This window comes from Sphaeramia orbicularis, chromosome 24 (assembly GCF_902148855.1).
Source record: "Sphaeramia orbicularis chromosome 24, fSphaOr1.1, whole genome shotgun sequence".
Lineage (NCBI taxonomy): Eukaryota > Metazoa > Chordata > Actinopteri > Kurtiformes > Apogonidae > Sphaeramia > Sphaeramia orbicularis.
The window spans coordinates 21,319,731-21,338,641 of NC_043979.1; the positions used below are offsets into that span (position 1 = coordinate 21,319,731).

Here is an 18,911-nt window from a genome sequence, read left to right on the forward strand (position 1 = left end):
TTTTTATATCTTGTTTCTTCAGCACCACAAATACACCACTATTCATTATAGTGGATTCCATGCACATCACAACTTTAACATGTCATAGTATTATATTTTTTTAAGCACAGACACACAAAACATATCGCTGCTTTAAGAAAACCTTCCATTTCAGTGTAAAATGTAACTGTGGTAAATGAAACAAAATGAAAAAACGATACCTGGTTTAACCCTTTCATGCATAGTGGTCACTCCAGTGGACAGTTCTTCTCCAGCTGTTCTCTTGTATATTCATGGGTTTTGTTGTTTTAGTTTCATATCAGCCAACACAGTGGACACTTATGCATCATCTCATACACTGACATTCATACCATTACTGTAACGTTGCAGCTCATGATAAACCTGATCTGCACTAACATGTTTTAGTGTTAATTAATTGCAAATTGTTATTAGACTGTAATTAACAGTTTTCTGAAACAAATATTTTTTTTTTGTTCTTTTGTTGCATATCCTCCTGAGACCCAGTAATGCATTTTGTCCTCTGCAGGGGACAAAAGTTTGACGGTTTAACTTAAAAAATGCTGTCCATTGCAAAGGACATTCCATTAAAAAAATCAATCAATTAATTTAAAAAAAAAAATGTATCTGAAAAAACTGTTGCATTGTGCAGTTTTGCAATCAAGACAATTTTTTAGTGTAAAAAAGCTAAAATTGTCAATCTCCTGGGTCTCAGGAGGATATTATACTCCATGAAATGAGTAATAACTAGTATTTGAGTAAGATAAAATGTGAGAAAACATCAGATTAGCGGCATTAAAAATATTTTTATTTCATAGTTTTCACACAGTATATCACTTTCTGATGATGAGTTTTAAATACATGTTTCTTTACTTCAAAAATTAAACACATGGTGTCCATCTGAGTGGACATTTTTGTGACTCCACGAAAAATAGGTTCATAAAAAAAGAAAAAATTCAATTGCATTGTTTTTTTCATGCATACAGAGGAATAAAAACACTCAAGAAAAAAATATTGACTAAGGTTCTCATAATTCATGCATGAAAGGGTTAAGCTATGAACAATTAGAGGTAAGTAATTAGAGAATTTCTTTGTAACCACATGCTTTGGAGTCATTAAATAGTATATCAGGGTAAAATAAGACTTTTTTTATCCAACAGTGGGGAATTTCAAGCATCACAGAAGCATTCACAGTAAAGTGAGTGTAACAAATATCAGAAAACGCAAAAGTATCATAATTAAGAGTCATTGCTGCAAATAATGCACCTTTAACTGAAGATTACAATAAATGTCCACTGTAGTACTGTCATGCATGAAAGAGTTAAAACTGACCCACTATCCTCCAACTGTATCACATTGTAAACCTTCGTAAACCTAAAAGAATATGTACCATGTGCACGAGTACATCACACAGAACAGGAGAATTCATTTGCTCCCTATAACCGCAGACGTATCAAGTGTAAAGAAAAAGCCTAATAATAAAACCACACAAAGGCATGGTTTAACTTCCAAAGAACTCTTCCAAGTTAGATGCTGTAATCTTAAAGACAAATATAGCAAAAGTACATGAAATCATGCACAACGTTTTAGCTCCTGCACAACGTAATATACATTAAACACACACATGTCAGAGTGTGTTTTACCTGACACCAGTGAGATGTTCGGTCATCTGCTGGAAAGAACCACTTGACTGGACTGTGCTAGCTTTCCCTGATTAGTTCTCTCCCTCTGTCTGTCTTGATGTGTGTGTCTAACAAACGCCAATACGCTGAGCAAATACCTGTGTGTCAATTCACACCTGTTTGTTTTATGTCAACCAGCGGCTGTATCTCTTCCCCCTCCTTCTTCCTCTTACACGTCTTTGTATGTGAGGTAACATTACACTTCAGGATCAGGTGTCTCATAAGGAAGACAGAAGGAGAGGGGGAGGAAGAAAAACCTGAAGGACAGTCACACACATACATAACTATCAGAAGAGGGGAAACAGACAGAAGGAGAGTTTATTTCAATTTATCTTTTTTTTTTTCAATTATTTTTGCAGGGTGTGCCCATGGGCGGTGCCACACCTTATCAACCTCAGCAACGGGGACATGATAGGAAAATGTTTACTCTGAAACTTGTTCTACAGTTACACAATGGTACATATCCTTATCCGAGTGTGTGTGTGCATTAGGTGTGACATTAATTTAGAACACTAAAACAGAGAAAAATTCTGCACATACAGTTGTGGAAAAAATTATTAGACCATCAAAAGTCATCAAAAACAATGGTTATGCAATCAAGTATTAACTCCTGTGTGTATCATGTGACTAAAACAGACAAAGGAAAACATGGAATGCCTAAAAGCACTGTTTTTGTCAGTACAATGCCATAGCTATTGATGTAAGAACTGAAGTGATTTTGGTTATTATCAAGAAAACATGGAAAATGTTTAGATATCAGCTCTTAAATTAGCTCTTATGTGCTATTTTTGTTGTTTGTCCAAACAAATGTACCTTTAGTTGTACCAGGCATTAAAATGAACAAGAAATTGAAGAAAACAAGGGTAGTCTAATAATTTTTTCCGTGACTGTATTTATTTCACCGATTGTTACTTAATCAGTCTCAATAACTTAGAATTTTCACCAAAATTTGCATAATAACTTTAAATTTTCTTGACTGTCTTAGTTTCACAATACTTTGGATTTATGTGTTGTGATATATTTTGTAATTTTAACAGTTTTTATACGTATATTAGATGTATTTTAATGTACATTTTAATCATTTTAGAACTTTACCTAAGGCTCAGACCATCTGTGGCTAAAATGTTCAGTAACTTTTTTGCCATTAATCCAAGCCATATGCTTTAAAAACTCAATTAAAGTGCAGTTTCTCTGGTTTTCCACAGAGAAACACATAGGGCTTAAAGATGTTTAGATGCTCTATAGGGAATGTTTTTAAGCGCTGACAGAAACAACGTGCAGAAAAAATTGATAATAATATCTTCATTTGAATCAATAAATAAATCAAGTACTATCTCCTGTGTGTATCATGTGACTAAAACAGACAAAGGAAAACATGGAATGCCTAAAAGCACTGTTTTTGTCAGTACAATGCCATAGCTATTGATGTAAGAACTGAAATGATTTGGGTTATTATCAAGAAAACATGGAAAATGTCTAGATATCAGCTCTGAAATTAAACTCTTATGAGCTATTTTTGTTGTTATCATTATATTTGTCCAAACAAATGTACCTTTAGTTGTACCAGGCATTAAAATGAACAAGAAATTGAAGAAAACAAGGGTGGTCTAATAATTTTTTTCCGTGACTATACGTATTTAAACATCCATCAGACACAGAGACAAGTAAAAATATCCAAATGACATGTATACTTTAACATGTATGAGGTATTTACACTTGTTCGGGATGAGTGATGATGGTTTTTCTTTGCAAACCACAGCGTGTCTCCTTTATTCTCTGAGAATGGTAGATTGTTTGAGTAGTCTTTACTAATGAAAACAATTATTTGTGGTTATGCTTATAGTACCAGTCAGGAGTGTTATATAAATGCATGAAAACATAAGAAAATTCACCCTCTTTGAATTCTTTTGTTTTACATATCATGGTATAATTTTAAAAAATGATTTTAAAATGATTTAAATCTAGGCTGAAGTGTAAAACAATAGATAATAGATCCCATTTTATCATTTATTTATGACAAAATGAAGCTAAAAGGGACAAGCAAAGTATGAAAAACTAAGTACATCCAAAGTTTCAATAGTGTACCAAACACTTTTAGCAGCAGTAACTGTAAGTAGTTGTTTTCTTTATGATTTTATCAATTTCATACATTATAATGGAACAATTTTGGCCCACTCTTGTCTACAAAGTAGCTTTTTTTAGTTCTTTGAGGTTTGAGGGCATTTGTTTACATGCATCTTTCTTAAGGTCCTGCCACAGCATTTCAGTTATTTCGGGTTAAAGTCTGGGTTTTAACTGAGCCACTGCAACACCTTGATTCTTTTCTTTTTCATCCATTCTGCTGTAGATTGGCCGGTGTGTTGAAGATCAACCATACAATGGCTTCAGATTTGACTCTGGAATACTCTGGTGTACAGATGCGTTCATGGTCGACCTCATGGCTGCAGGACGTTCAGGTCCAAGCCCAAAGTCATCACCCCTTCTCCACCATACAACAGGTTCTATTGGTTTTTGTTTAGGTGTTTGTGCTGATGTGATGTGTTTGGATTTTATGTGCATTATAAACATCTCCACTTCTGTCTTATCTTCCCAAAAAATGTTGTTCCACAAGTCCTGCAGTTTGTTCAGATGCACTTTTCAAACCTGTGATGTGCTGCTGTGTTCTTGCAGAGAGACGAGGCTTTTAATTCTTCCAAACTAGACTGAAAAAACTGTACTTTATCACCAACTAACATCCATACCTGGCTGTCTGCTTCTTCAAATTGACCACCCTCTTCTGTAGACCCACACACATTAAAGAAGTACAGCATGTAGCCACATTTCCATGAATCCAAACTACACTTTTAATTATCAGTATGCTTTTTGCCATGTTTGTGACGCAGCACATAGATATGGGTGATCTGGCCAAAACATCATATAATGACCTCTTGAGGTAGGATCACAATTTTTATCTGGTTCCTGGAGGCTCAAAAGCTGTGTGTGATGACTTTGTGTCATGGTTATTTCACTGAAAAATCCCAATTTTGCATCATTTTGGACAAATATTGCTTCAGTATTGTGGCAAATATAAGAAGAAACATGAAACCAATCTGTTCACTGATGACACGTTTTTATAGTAAACACGTTAATATTCAACATACTGTAATTTTTTTTACACTCTAACACCATATTTTCCTCTGTGTGAATCAGACTTAACATTGAAGTTCAGATGTTGGATTAGCGACTCATGATACTGTAATTATTGATGTTCTGAAGTAGTCAATTCACTACTTCACAGTTTCACATCGATGGACGTGACATCAAACCTCCTATCTGGAAAAAATACACTTTAGTAAGAAAACAAAACAAAAAAACTTGTTTTCTTGCAGAATGTCATTTTGAAACCAAACGCAATAAATTATACACTATTTTTGTACTATATTGCTTTTTTAGAAATTACATTGCATAAGAAAACATTGAGATGTTTAAAATTTTCCCAAATAAGGGTATTTTTCCATTCTTAGGCCATTAATATATTTGCTATATTTTCACAAAGGAAATATTTTGTGTAAAATTAAGGCTATTAAAATAAACAAAAGTCAATGAAACATATTGTCGTGGACCATTATTAGATTAACCCTTTCATGCATATTGGTCACTCCAGTGGACAGTTATTCTTCAGCTGTTCTCTTGTATATTCATGGATTTTGTTGTTTTAGTTCCATATCAGCCAACACAGTGGACACTTATGCACCATCCCATAATAATACACTGACATTGACTACATTACTGTAACTTTGCTGTTCTAGATAAACCTGATCTAACATGTTCGAGTGTAAATCAATTCCTTGTTATTGTTATTACTGTAATTAACAACAAAAGGTTTTTTTTGTTGTTTTTTTTGTTGTTTTTTTTTATGTCCATGGAGTGAGTAATGACTAGTATTAGAGTACACTACAAACAAAAAGTTGAGGATATTGCTTTCTTTTTTTTTTTTGTCTTTTTTGGGGGGATTTTTGCCATTTGTAAATAGAACTATGTCTGGTCATTTAAAAAAATGTGTTTCAATTCAATTCACACACTAAAAGTAAAAAGCGTTGTGCAAAAATCCCAACTGAAAAAAATAGCCCCAAAATTAAAAATATGCGTAACTTTTTGTTTGTAGTGTATGTTAATGTGAGGAAAACATCAAATTAGCAGCATTTAATGTTTTTATTTCATAGTTTTCACGCAGTATATCAGTAAATACATGTTTCTTTGCTTCAAAAATTAAACACATGGTGTCCAGCTGAGTGGACATTTTTGCAACTCCATGAAAGATAGCTTCATAAAAAAATAATAATAATAATAATAATTAATTGCATTGTTTTTTTAATGCCCAGAGAAGAATAAAGAAAAAAATCTTGATTAATGTTCTCATAATTCATGCATGAAAGGGTTAAATTAACTTTAACTTTAAGAGGGACTACGGACGCACATTAGCATTTTTTTCTATAATCCTGTATATTTTTATCTGATGTTGTTCAATACGGATATGTATTGATGTGCATTGTCCCTACCAAAAGAACAAATAAATGAATAAATAAAATAACTAAAGAGAAATAATAATAATAAAAAAAAAAAGTTTACCGAAAACAAATTATATCCAATACTTAAATTGTGTTAGATATCAGTTACGACAAAATATTTGTGTGCTCTTAAATTCCTCAGTTCCACAGTGTTTGGAGTTTTGATTATTTCTAGCCTCATAAAACTTTACAGTATTATTTTGTCTTAGCCCAGTCTTTCAGCAGAGATTTGTGGCTGGTTTGTCCTGCATGTTGCTCATCAGACCACTAGAGAGCAGCAGTGACTCTTTGCAACTCTGGAGTCTGGCGTGAATTCACAATGGAGAAGTGAAACTGCAGCTCTAGTTTCACACCTTCTAGAATGTGATAAAACATTGTTTAAGAACACGGTGATGTGAACCAACTAACCAGACAGCACAGGCTTTAAACCTTTCAGTATTAGACTAGAAATTTATTATTAAAAAAAACACACCCTGAAGTTGTTAATTAAATAATGTGGTGTGGATTAGTGGTTTTTCATTCTTATGTATTTGAGGCAGTCACATTCAATGAAGCCTTTGGAGAAAAATGTGAGGAATTTTGAATATTTCATACCAAAAGACATAACAGGAAATCATACCCTCTGTCAAATAATGCAGATTGTATTTGTGATAACTGAGAAACAGAAAAAATGAGATAAATGTTCATATGTATGAGGATCAATCAGAATACTTTATTAATCCCAGGGGAGATTATTAAGAATAATTATCTCCATACTTATACTGATGTAAAAGAATCTGGATGCAGTGTTAACTTAATGTCAGCTGGTTTGTCTCATTTGAACTAATTTACCTTGCAGTGAATTTCCTCCTACTTTGGTTTTTTCAGTTTCACTATGATTGTTTTGGTCACATTTTTGAAATACCAAGACCTAAAAATAAACATGCATACGTTAGGTCGAGTTCTCCTTCAAATCTGAAACCTCCTATTGTCCAGACTACCACCCTATTTGTCCCAGATTAACTTCACATAAGTGTTTCCTAAAGAGGATGCACTTTTAACAGTCGCCATCTAGTATCCATGGTAACCATCGCTGCAGCTTCCATAACCATGGTCCAGTCCTGATTCACTGGTGGTTAATTATTAGTCTCCTATAGTCTGGCACCATTCTTCTGTCTGAATGAAGTAGGTGCAATGTGGGCCTGACAACATTAATAATATCTATCAAAAAAATAACAAATCTTCTGTCAAACAAATGATCGTGACTCGACCAGTTGCCAACATTTCTCCACTCTGGTAAAAACAATCTAGCTAAACCCTTTCTCAGCCTCCTTAGTCATCTGATATTGTTCTTCTTTGAGGCCAAAATCCTTTCACACGACCTTCACAAACTCCTTCTTGATTCACACCGTGGTCATGTAAAGTTCCCTGGCTCACATTTCTTTCTCTGAATTGAGAATTAATTTTACTACTGGTCCATCAGTGGTCACATTCAAATCAGCAATTTCCGATGCCGCTCTCTACAATGATGCACTGAAACTGAATAAACAGATTTGCATGTTTTCATGGACATGGGGAAACAAATACGTATGGAACTAGGGAAATCAAATTCCAACAACTATGTTTCCCTTAAAGGAAAATTTTATGATATGTAATATTTTTGTCAGTGAAGTGCATGTTTTTAATCATTAGGTTAAATATTGTAGATTTTAAGATACTAAGGGACCATAAATGTGGTGTCTGTTAGATTATCCAGATGACATCAGAAAACTCTCCAGGGAAAACAGCAAAACAAGAATGTACTAAACTATTTAAAGGTCGTGTCTGATTTAGTGTTTTAACAATGTTTTGGTAACAACTTGTTTTTCTTCTGCTATATTCAGAGGTAATGATAACAAAAAGAAGACCCTGTGGCAACTATATCCATCTATTTGTCCGTCTGTCCGTCCATCCATCCATCCATCCATTCATTTTCCCAAGCAACCCGAGATTCAAAGGCTTTTTCTCTACACGTGTTCTTGTCTGTTCTTCTGTTCTCGTGATCTTGTGAAACATCATCAGTCACGGCCCAACTACTGTTCTATTTAAAAGTTCACACAAACCAACAACGCATGGAATACCCGGGTGTTGTTCTTGTCTGCTAGCTTAAACCAAGGATGCTCTGGTTGATGATTTGTGGAGACTTGGCTGGCAAATATTCTAAGATGCATTTCGGGCAACTCTCGAAGGCAGCGGTGGCTTCTGTGACAACTTACTTCGTGAATATTTTATTGAGTAGATGATGGTCACCAGATGATGTGATGCAATACTGGAACATGTGCAAGAGGCAGAATAGCGAGAAATATTTATTATTTATTATCATGATATAGGATTCAATGGGGTGGCCACGGATCAGGAGGTAGAGCAGGTAGAGCGGGTCGTCCAATAACCAAAGGCTGGCAGTTCGAATCCTGCTGTGTCCTAGTCATGTGCTGTTGTGTCCTTGGGCTACACACTTCACCCTCCTTGCCTCCAGTGCTACTACTCACACTGGTGTATGATTGTGTATTATGGTGGTGGTCAGAGGGGCTGTAGGTGCGAATTGGCAGCCACGCTTCCATCAGCCCCCCCAAGGGCAGCTGTGGCTACATATGTAGTTTACCACCACCAGAGTGTGAATGTGTGAGTGAATGAATAATGGATCCACTGTACGTGCTTTGAGTATGCATTTATAGAAAAGTGCTATATAAATGTAATCCATGATTATTATTATAGCGGAATTTGTTAACAAAGTTTAGAAGAATATCCAAAATGTATTGAAATGTAAATGACATGTAAATACTGGGACAAATGTACTGAAATTAAATTGCGGGACATATTGTGGTGCATTGTGGGAATATGTCATGGAGCTGACGGCAGAAATATAGCAAAGCCAGGGAGGAAGGTTTACAAGCACACAGCCATTCCAATTACAGAGAGACTTGCGTTCTTAGAAAGTCTGTTCTCTAGGACTGTTCTTATCAAGACCAAACTTGCCAAGTTCACAAGACTGTACCACTGGTCTACAATTTTTTACAAATGATTTGCTTCAGAGATTAAATGTGCTAAATGTTACGTATTTTAATAAGATTAATTGGAAAATAAATGACAAAAGTGCCGGTTTGCTGATGTTTTCAAGGTACAGGGTGGGGAAGCAAAATTTACAATGAACATTTAGTTGTTTTTCTCAGCAGGCACTACGTCAATTGTTTTGAAACCAAACATATATTGATGTCATAATCATACCTAACACTATTATCCATACCTTTTCAGAAACTTTTGCCCATATGAGTAATCAGGAAAGCAAACGTCAAAGAGTGTGTGATTTGCTGAATGCACTCGTCACACCAAAGGAGATTTCAAAAATAGTTGGAGTGTCCATAAAGACTGTTTATAATGGAAAGAAGAGAATGACTATGAGCAAAAGTATTACGAGAAAGTCTGGAAGATACTATTAAAGAAGAATGGGAGAAGTTGTCACCCGAATATTTGAGGAACACTTGTGCAAGTTTCAGGAAGCGTGTGAAGGCAGTTATTGAGAAAGAAGGAGGACACATAGAATAAAAACATTTTCTGTTATGTACATTTTCTTGTGGCAAATAAATTCTCATGACTTTCAATAAACTAATTTGTCATACACTGTCTTTCAATCCCTGCCTCAAAGTATGGTAAATTTTGCTTCCCCACCCTGTATATGATAAAGTGTTATTACACACATATATTGGTTTATGTACATTTATATAATAGTTTTATAAATCTTCCACTAAATAGAACCTGTAAAGTGAATGTATTCTAATGTGCAGACAGTGTTTTGAAGTAGATCTTGTAGCTCTTAGACAAATATTCCTTTTGAGTCAAACCCATTCTCTCGTTAATTCTTGAATTTCACATTTTGACCCAAGGCTGTATCTTGGAAACTTCAGCCAAGCAGCATTTTTGACTTGACTTTTCTTTATCAGTGACTCTCATGTGGTAAAATTTCATTACTTTTATTCTGGAAGCATTTTCCTTGTAGACCAGTGTACTCAGCAAACTTGACATTCAGAAACGCCCATAGTCTCCCCAGCATATACTGCTACTTGGGGTGTCCTCGTGGTTGGATATGCCCGAAAAAACCTCACCAGGGAGATGTTTGAGTGACATCTAGACCAGATGCCCAGTTCACCTCGACTGGCTGATCTGGATGTGGAGGAGCAACGGCTGACTGAACTCTTCACCTTATCTCTAAGAAAGCCCATTCCCCTTTTAGGTCACTTATATTTGATTATCTACTCATTACATACAGTTCAAACCTGATTACTCAAATAAGCATATTAGCTGTAGTGCCAGGGGTCTTCCCACAACACCTGAATCAGGGCTGAATCAGTACCAGCTGCTTTTTAATACTCTAATATTAAATGGCTCTGCTGTAATATTGTAATATTGCATGGCTCTACTGTAATACCCTAACATTGCATGGTTCTAGTGGGTTCCAGCTTGCAAATTTTATTAAATACAACCTTATAATGCAATATGATGTATATAAGCACAAAAATAATCAAGTTCTTCAATAAAGTCCTCCTTAGTGTTAAGTTCTGTTCTCATACAGTGATCCTGAAGCATTTAAAGGCTTGTTTGGGCTTGAACCATGAGGCAATTGTTCATTCTGGCAAAATACATGGATGTTCTCAAGGACCTTTTTCACTTCAGTTCACACTGACTATTAAAATAAGTTGTTCATATAGGTGAGCTGTTGTGTGTGTGTGTGTGTGTGTTGATTCAGAATCGACCTATCCCTGTAATATGTGAACATTTAGTTATAGCTACTGTTCCCTTTAACTAACCCTTTAAGCCCGAGTACTATTTTTGTGGAAACTTTTACCTGAAATTTTCTCTAAATTTGACCATTCTCAAGCAATTTATTTACATTTATTCCAATATTATCCTCTACATTTGCAATTTTTCTTTCAGTTACAGGCAGATGTTTTCCAATAATCCAAAAGCACTTTTAAACTTTTACAGTCGCATAAGATATGTGTCTCCTTTAGACGTTCAGAGGCTCTGTAATGAGGGTGGAAACACTCATCTTCTGCTCTGATTCACCAGTAAAACCCACGTAATTTGACAAATGAGAGTTATTGGAGACACTTGTTTTTATGTTCAGTTAATGATAGATTTTACTGGAAAAGTCATTTTTTCTTCAGTTTTCTCTGTGTTGATATAATAACCTTTGAATTTACTCTCAGATTTTATGAACATCTACAGATCAGTAGATCCAATATAGGACAATACTTGTTTTTTTTTGTTTTGTTTTTTTTAAATGCAAAATTTTGAGGAAAATATTATAATATATAGTGATAAATAACTCAGTTGTGGTTAAATGAAGGATTCTTTTGGAAGTCACCGCAAAAATAGTTTTAGGTTTAGATTCTAGGTTAATTTGTTTATTGTGTACAGGGTGGGGAAGCAAAATTTACAATATTTTGAGGCAGGGATTGAAAGACAGTGTATGACCAATTAGTTTATTGAAAATCATGAGAATTTATTTGCCACAAGAAAATTTACATAATAGAAAATGTTTTTATTAAATGTGTCCTCCTTCTTTCTCAATAACTGCCTTCACACGCTTCCTGAAACTTGCGCAAGTGTTCCTCAAATATTCGGGTGACAACTTCTCCCATTCTTCTTTAATAGTGTCTTCCAGACTTTCTCGTAATAGTTTTGCTCATAGTCATTCTCTTCTTTCCATTATAAACAGTCTTTATGGACACTCCAACTATTTTTGAAATCTCCTTTGGTGTGACGAGTGCATTCAGCAAATCACACACTCTTTGACGTTTCCTTTCCTGATTACTCATATGGGCAAAAGTTTCTGAAAAGGTATGGATAATAGTGTTAGGTATGATGATGACATCAATATATGTTTGGTTTCAAAACAACTGACGTAGTGCCTGCTGAGAAAAAACAACTAAATGTTCATTGGAAATTTTGCTTCCCCACCCTGTACATCAGAGGTGTTAAACATACGGCTTGCGGGCCAAAACCAGCCAGCCAAAGGTACCATTCTGAACCTTGGGAAGAATTTCTCATGTGCAAAAATTACACTGAAGATATTAACAGTCAAGGGTGTTCAGGGGCCACATACAGACCGATTTTATCCCAAGTGGGTCAGACCAGTAAAATAATAACATAACAAATGGTGCCAGGCACAACATACCCCACCCCTCACACGTATTGTAGCTTATTTTGGCATCGATCCAGCTGATGTCATCATGTCTATGCGTATGCTGATGTCAGTATATCAGTTGCCTCTATATATGTGCCAAGTGTGAAGCAAATTGAGACAAAATTGATGTTTTTTTTGACATGTGAAATGTCGGCCATTATAAGTAAATGGGAGAAAAAAAAGATCGGAAAAATACATTAAAAATTTTGAACTTTGACCTTACTTTTCCCAAAATGTAATGACATATATGTTGGGTCACTGACAATCTATAAAGCCAGTTTAGTATGAATTAAACCAATAGTTTTGCTGCTACAGACATTTAAAATTTTGTCCATTATAAATAAATGGAAAAAAAAGATTTTAAAAATTCATAAAAAATTTTAACTTTGACCTAATTTTCCCCAAATGTAATCAGATCTATTCTGGGTCACTGGCACTCTATAAACCCAATTTGGCATGAATTCAACCAATTGTTTTTCTGCTAGAGTATTAACAAACAAACCGAACCAAAAACAACATCCCTTGCCTCCCCTATGGTGGGTGGGGTAATAACCTATAAATAATGACTCTGAATTTTTTAACAATATTATACCTGTTACTAAATATTTTGTGCCTTTGTAGATCCACTGAGATTTGAAATGCACATTATAAATTATAAGGTATTCAATTTTTTTGTGAAAGGATAGTTTATAAATGTAAATTTTCATAATTTAATTGAACTTTTTTTTTTTTTAAAGTAAAACACAGAAAAAAATTTGGAGTTATCATTATTTATAGGTTTAAATGCTGTTATTTTTCCTGGTCTGGTCCACTTGAGGTCAAATGGGGCTGTATTTGGCCCCTGAACTAAAATGACTTTGACATCGTCTAATGTAAATGTTTATAAAAGCTCAGTAAATACAAACATTAGTATATCAAAAGTTAGAAAACTGAAGAAAAAGTGATAATTTAAAAAAAAAATAACAAGTGTCTACACTGGGTTTACAGGTGAATCAAACTTGCAGAAGATGGGTGTGTTTTCTGAACGTCCAGTGAATATGAGGAACTTTATTTTATCTAAATCACAGGTGTCAAACATGCGGCCCGGGGACCAAATCTGGCCTGCTAAAGGGTCCAGTCCGGCCCCTGGGATGAATTTGTGAAATGCAAAAATTACACTGAAGAAATTAATCATTTTAGTTCAGGTTCCACATTCAGGCCAATTTAATCTCAAGCGGGTCGGATCACTAAAATACTATCATAATAACCTATAAATACTCACAACTCCACATTTTTCTCTTTGTAAATGTAAAAATTTTCATGTCATTTTACTGTATTTACACTAAAACAAACTAACATTTCCCAAAAACACGAATAACCGCAACAAATATGAACATTTTGAAATGTCTGAAGTGTAATTTTAACAATATTCCGCTTGTTATTAAATGTTTTGTGTATTTGTCAATCCACTGGGATCTGTAAGTTGTCATTTACATGTTTAAATGATAAACTGAGACATAATATTGTTAAAATTAGTTTAGTTTTCTAAAGAAATTTCAGTTTGTTCATGTTATTCACGTTGTTTTAAAGGACAGTTGGTAGATGTAAACATTTTCATTGCATAATTTTACTTTTTTTGCTCTAAAACATAGAAGAAAGTTTGGAGTTGACATTATTTATATCTTATTATGTTATTATTTTACTGGTCTGGCCCACTGCAGATCAAATTTGACTTAATGTGGCCCCTGAACTAAAATGAGTTTGACACTCCTGATCTAAATCATTCCAATATACTGATAGGATTAGTGGTAAACTTCTAGATCCAGCAGATGTTTTTGATTTGCTTGTGTTTGAATGTCAGTTTAACCCTTTCATGCATACTGGTCACTACAGTGGACAGTTACTCTACAGCTTTAATCTTGTATATTCATGGGTTTTGTTGTTTTAGTTCCATATCAACCAACACAGTAGACACTTATGCATCATCTCATAAACTGCAGTTCATACCATTATTGTAACTTTGCTGTTCTTGGTTGGTTCTTGAGTGGAAATCAATTGTTAATATTTATTTTTTGCATATTATCTCCATGAAGTGAGTAATAACTAGTATTAGAATATGTTAAAATGTGAGAAAACATCAGATTAGCTGCACTGAACATGGTTTCATTTCACTGTTTTCGTATCACTTTATGATATTGGGTTTTAAATACATGTTTCTTTGCTTCAAGAATAAAATTCATGGTGTAGCTGAGTAGACATTTTTGTAACTCCATGAAAAACAGGTTCATTTAAAAAAAAAAATTTAATCACATTGTTTTTTTTTTTTTTCATGCCTAAAGAGGAATAAAAACACTCAGGAAAAATAATCTTGATTAAGGTTCTAATAATTCATGCATGAAAGGGTTAATAATAATAATAATAATAATAATAATAATAATAATAATAATAAAAACCAAAACTGTGTTTGTTCTTGAGGGATTTCCCGCAGTTCATCCACACGGAGCTTTCCAGTTTTTAGTCTTTCAGTGAACCGTGAAGATGCATACACACATACACACACAAAGAGAGAGAGAGAGAGAGAGAGAGAGAGAGAGAGAGAGAGAGAGAGAGAGAGAGAGAGAGAGAGAGAGAGAGAGAGAGAGAGTCTGTCGCTTCCGGCTTGAGACACAAACGGACGCAAACAGCGCTTTTACTACGCGCACAGAGGAGCTGAGCGACACGCATGACAACAGAAACCTCCACAGAAAACTCTTTATCCCCACAGCAAACTGACTCAGGGGTTTTTAACCACTAAACCAGAAGGGCAGCCTGTGGAGTAGACAAAAAAAGAGAGACATTTTGTGGATTTTTTATGTGTGGAAAAAAGGTGAAGACGCACAGAGACCCGGCGGTAGCGTCGAACAAGTTGGTTTATGGAAGAAAGCAAAAACGCACGGGAGAATAAGTGATCAGACTAAAAAAGTTTTGCCCTGCATTGGAAGCTGTGCCTTTTTTTGTTTTGTTTTGTCAATCTGGAAAAGCACGGAGGAGACTCATCCTATTTTTATTATTACAGTGGAGATCAGACAGTGATAGTATTAGAGCAATAAAAGTGTCCAGGAGAGGAGAGACCCTGCAGGAGGAGGAGGAGGAGGAGGAGAAGGTAAGACAACACAGACCCCCATCTGAGCACCAACTTATCATGCATTCACACATATGTAATCTTTTAACCACTTATATAATACGGAAAATAAACAAATGAAGTCGTTTTGAAGTGACTGCATTATGATTTGCATGACAAATCATCCCAAGTAATTGGATGCAGGATTTTTTTTTTTAACATCACACATGCAGCTCATGCCATGCAGCCACTAATAAACCAAATTTACACACATTTACTCAGAATTTTACATACTGTATTTGATAGATTTGAGCATTTGTGGTGTCGAAATAGAGAATCCAATCCAAATGCATGTAAGCTTACATGTTGTGTTGTTAAAAAGCAACTAAAGTGAAATACTATAACTCAAGGGTGTCAAACTCATTTTAGTTCAGTTCCACATCCAGCTTAATATGACAGAAAGTGGGCCGGACCAGTAAAATAATATAAATAATAGGATAAGAACTTTTGAGTGAAAAAAGTAAATTCCGTAATGAAAATGTTTACATCTACGAATTATACTTGGACATAACATGAACAAATATGAACAACCTGAAAATTCTTTAGTAAAATAAGTGCAATGTTAACAATATTGCATCTTGGTTTATCATTAATACATGTGAATCACAACTTAGAGATCACAGTGGATCTACAAATACACAAAACATTAAATAACAGGCAGAATATTGTTAGAATTCCACATACTTCTCTTAAGACATTTCAGATATTCACATTTTTTGTTAAAGACTAGACTGTAAATGTGAACATTTTTGTGTAATTTTACTTTTTTTTTTATACTAAAACAATGAGACAAATTTACAGTTCTCATTATTTATAGGTTATTATGATAGTATTTTTCTGGTCTGATCCACTTTAGACTGAAATGACCTAAAATGATTTTAACATCCTTGATTGTTAATATCTTCAGTGTAATTTTTGCATTTTACAAATTCATCCCAGGGACCGGATTGAACCCTTTGGTGGGCCGAATTTGGCCCCCGGGCCGCATGTTTGACACCTGTGCTATAACACAATATTTTGTGTTTATTAGTTATCTGTTTCCCTTAAAGCTTTTTTTTTTTTTTTAAGAATTGCCCCTTTTTAAAAGAGGATAGTGGACCATATTTAAGAAGATGTTTGTCACTTATAGGAATTCTAAATTGGAATTAAATCCCCAAAAAAGTCCTCTAAAACATTACATTATAATCCTGTTATCCACCAAATCACATTAGAGTTCATTTTGCTCGGGGGCCCCCTCAAGGCCCCTGTGAATCCATTTTCTTTTTAGGAAACTGCTAAGTTTTAGGTGTAGTACTTGAAACACCTATACCGATGAGGTTTTTATTAAATGTTCAAATGTGTTGTGAAATGGAAAACACCCTAAAGTAGTAGTGCTTGTATTTGATTTGCATCCTTGGTGTTAACAGTCTAGTTTAACACATTCACTCAAAAAAAAAAAAAAAAAAAAGAGGTGTAAGTACATCTTGTGCAAATTTGTTTTATTTCACAGTCCATCTACTCATGTAAATTACAAAAAAGACAATCATTATCATGTTTCAGCATTAAACCACTGACTTTCCTATAGTCCGCTGTATGTATTTAATTTAATTTTTTGTTTTTTGGGGGGTTTTTTTTGTTTGTTTTTGGCCTTCTTGTGTAAGCATGTAGGCAGTTTTAATATTTTCACAGTCCCACACAGTGTGACATTAGGCTGCCCTGAATCGCAGACTTCATTCCGCGCCAGTTGTGCATTTATAACACAATAATATCAGCCAACTCTGGAGAACATTTTGTTTTTTATTTTCTTATATTTCTTTGTAATGTTCTCAGATCTGCACGGTTTAAAGCCTGTACCAGGATGATGCTTTACTTGCCTCTGTAGCTCCTTTGTTGCTCACAGTAATTGGTGCAAATAACTATATCTTATCAGTGTTTGGAATGTCAACATAGTGCTCTTAGATTTATTCATATTATTTGCTGACACATTTATCATTTAGGCAACTTTATTTCTGAAGAGAGACGAGGATGAACCAGACTGAGACTGAGGAGACACTTGTTTAATCATGTGGCTGTTTAAAATTCCTAGACTGGATGTGTTTTTGCATAGAGTATCCAACATATTAAGTATTTTTGAAGCTTATGATGCCATAGATCAGGGGTGTCAAACATGCGGCCCGCCAGATGGTCCACTCTGGCCCATGGGATGAATTTGTAACATGCAATAATTATACTTGAGATATTCACAATCAAGCATTTTATTTCAGGGGCCACATACAGACTAATATGATCTCAAGTCATTCGAATAAGTCAAATACTATCATTATAGCCTTTAAATAGCTCCAAATTTTTTCTTTTTTTTTTGTTTTTGTGTGAAAAAGTTAAATTACATAATGAAAATATTTATATTAACAAACTATCCTTTCACTAAAATGTCAATAATCTCATCAACCACAAACAACCTGGAATTTCTCATGAAAAATAAGTGTAATTTTAACAATATTTTGCATGTTATTAAATGTTTTGTGTAGTTGTACATCTGTTGCGATGTGCAAGTTATAATGCACAGGTGTAAATGAGAAGCTGAGATGTAATATTGTTAAAATTGCGCACAATGAAAAAAAAAGTGTTTTTATTTTACTGGTCTGACCCACTTGAGATCAAATTGGTCTGAATATGACCCCTGAACTAAAATGAGTTTGACACTACTGCCATAGATGGTTTCTTTCATATCCTTTAACACTCACAGACACTGACCAAAGCATCTCCTGCCCTAAAATGTAAAATAATTATTATTATTGTTTGATGGTTTTGTATGATTGAAAAACAATAAATATATGTTCACAAAAAAAAAAACAACTTTTAATCTTAACAGTACATTTTCAGTGGCATCAGGTGCATCTTATTTGGATGTTCAGAGGCTCCGTAGTGAACATGAAAGCACTGTTATTTTCTGCTACACCAATTCACAAAAAAAAACAAAAAAAAAAACGTGTAATAAATGTCAGTGGTTGTAGATGCTTGTGTTTATGTTGAGTTCACTTTTTCTTCAGTTTTTTCTGTTTCAGTAGAACAAACTTTGACAATAGTCTAAGCTTTTATGAAAATCAACATAAATAAATTAAAAGAAATATAGTAAAAATATATCTGATTTTCACTGAAAACTACAAAATTAACCCTTTATCTGGCAAGTGACCAGTTTTGGTCATTTCCTCAAACATTAAATATGGGGCCAATCCTGTGCCTCAGTGAGGTCCAGAAGCATGTTGGTTTTTATAATATTATACAGTGATGCAGAGAGATTTTATGGACATTTTGAAGCTGTAAATAGTGAATATGAATGATTTTTGTCAGTTTATGGCTTTATA

General features: G+C 34.4%; 1 protein-coding gene across 2 annotated transcripts in view; it reads left to right on the forward strand.

The window, feature by feature from the left end:
• LOC115414808 (inositol-trisphosphate 3-kinase B) overlaps positions 1 to 18,911 on the forward strand; it is a 72,462-nt gene that overhangs the window by 6,558 nt on the left and 46,993 nt on the right. The window contains exon 3 of one of the 2 annotated variants that reach the window (XM_030128149.1): positions 4,027 to 4,177. The gene's annotated coding sequence lies outside the window, so the exon portion shown is untranslated. Of the gene's footprint in view, positions 1 to 4,026; positions 4,178 to 15,055; positions 15,550 to 18,911 lie in introns of those variants that run through there. The other variant, XM_030128147.1, reaches the window with a different exon arrangement.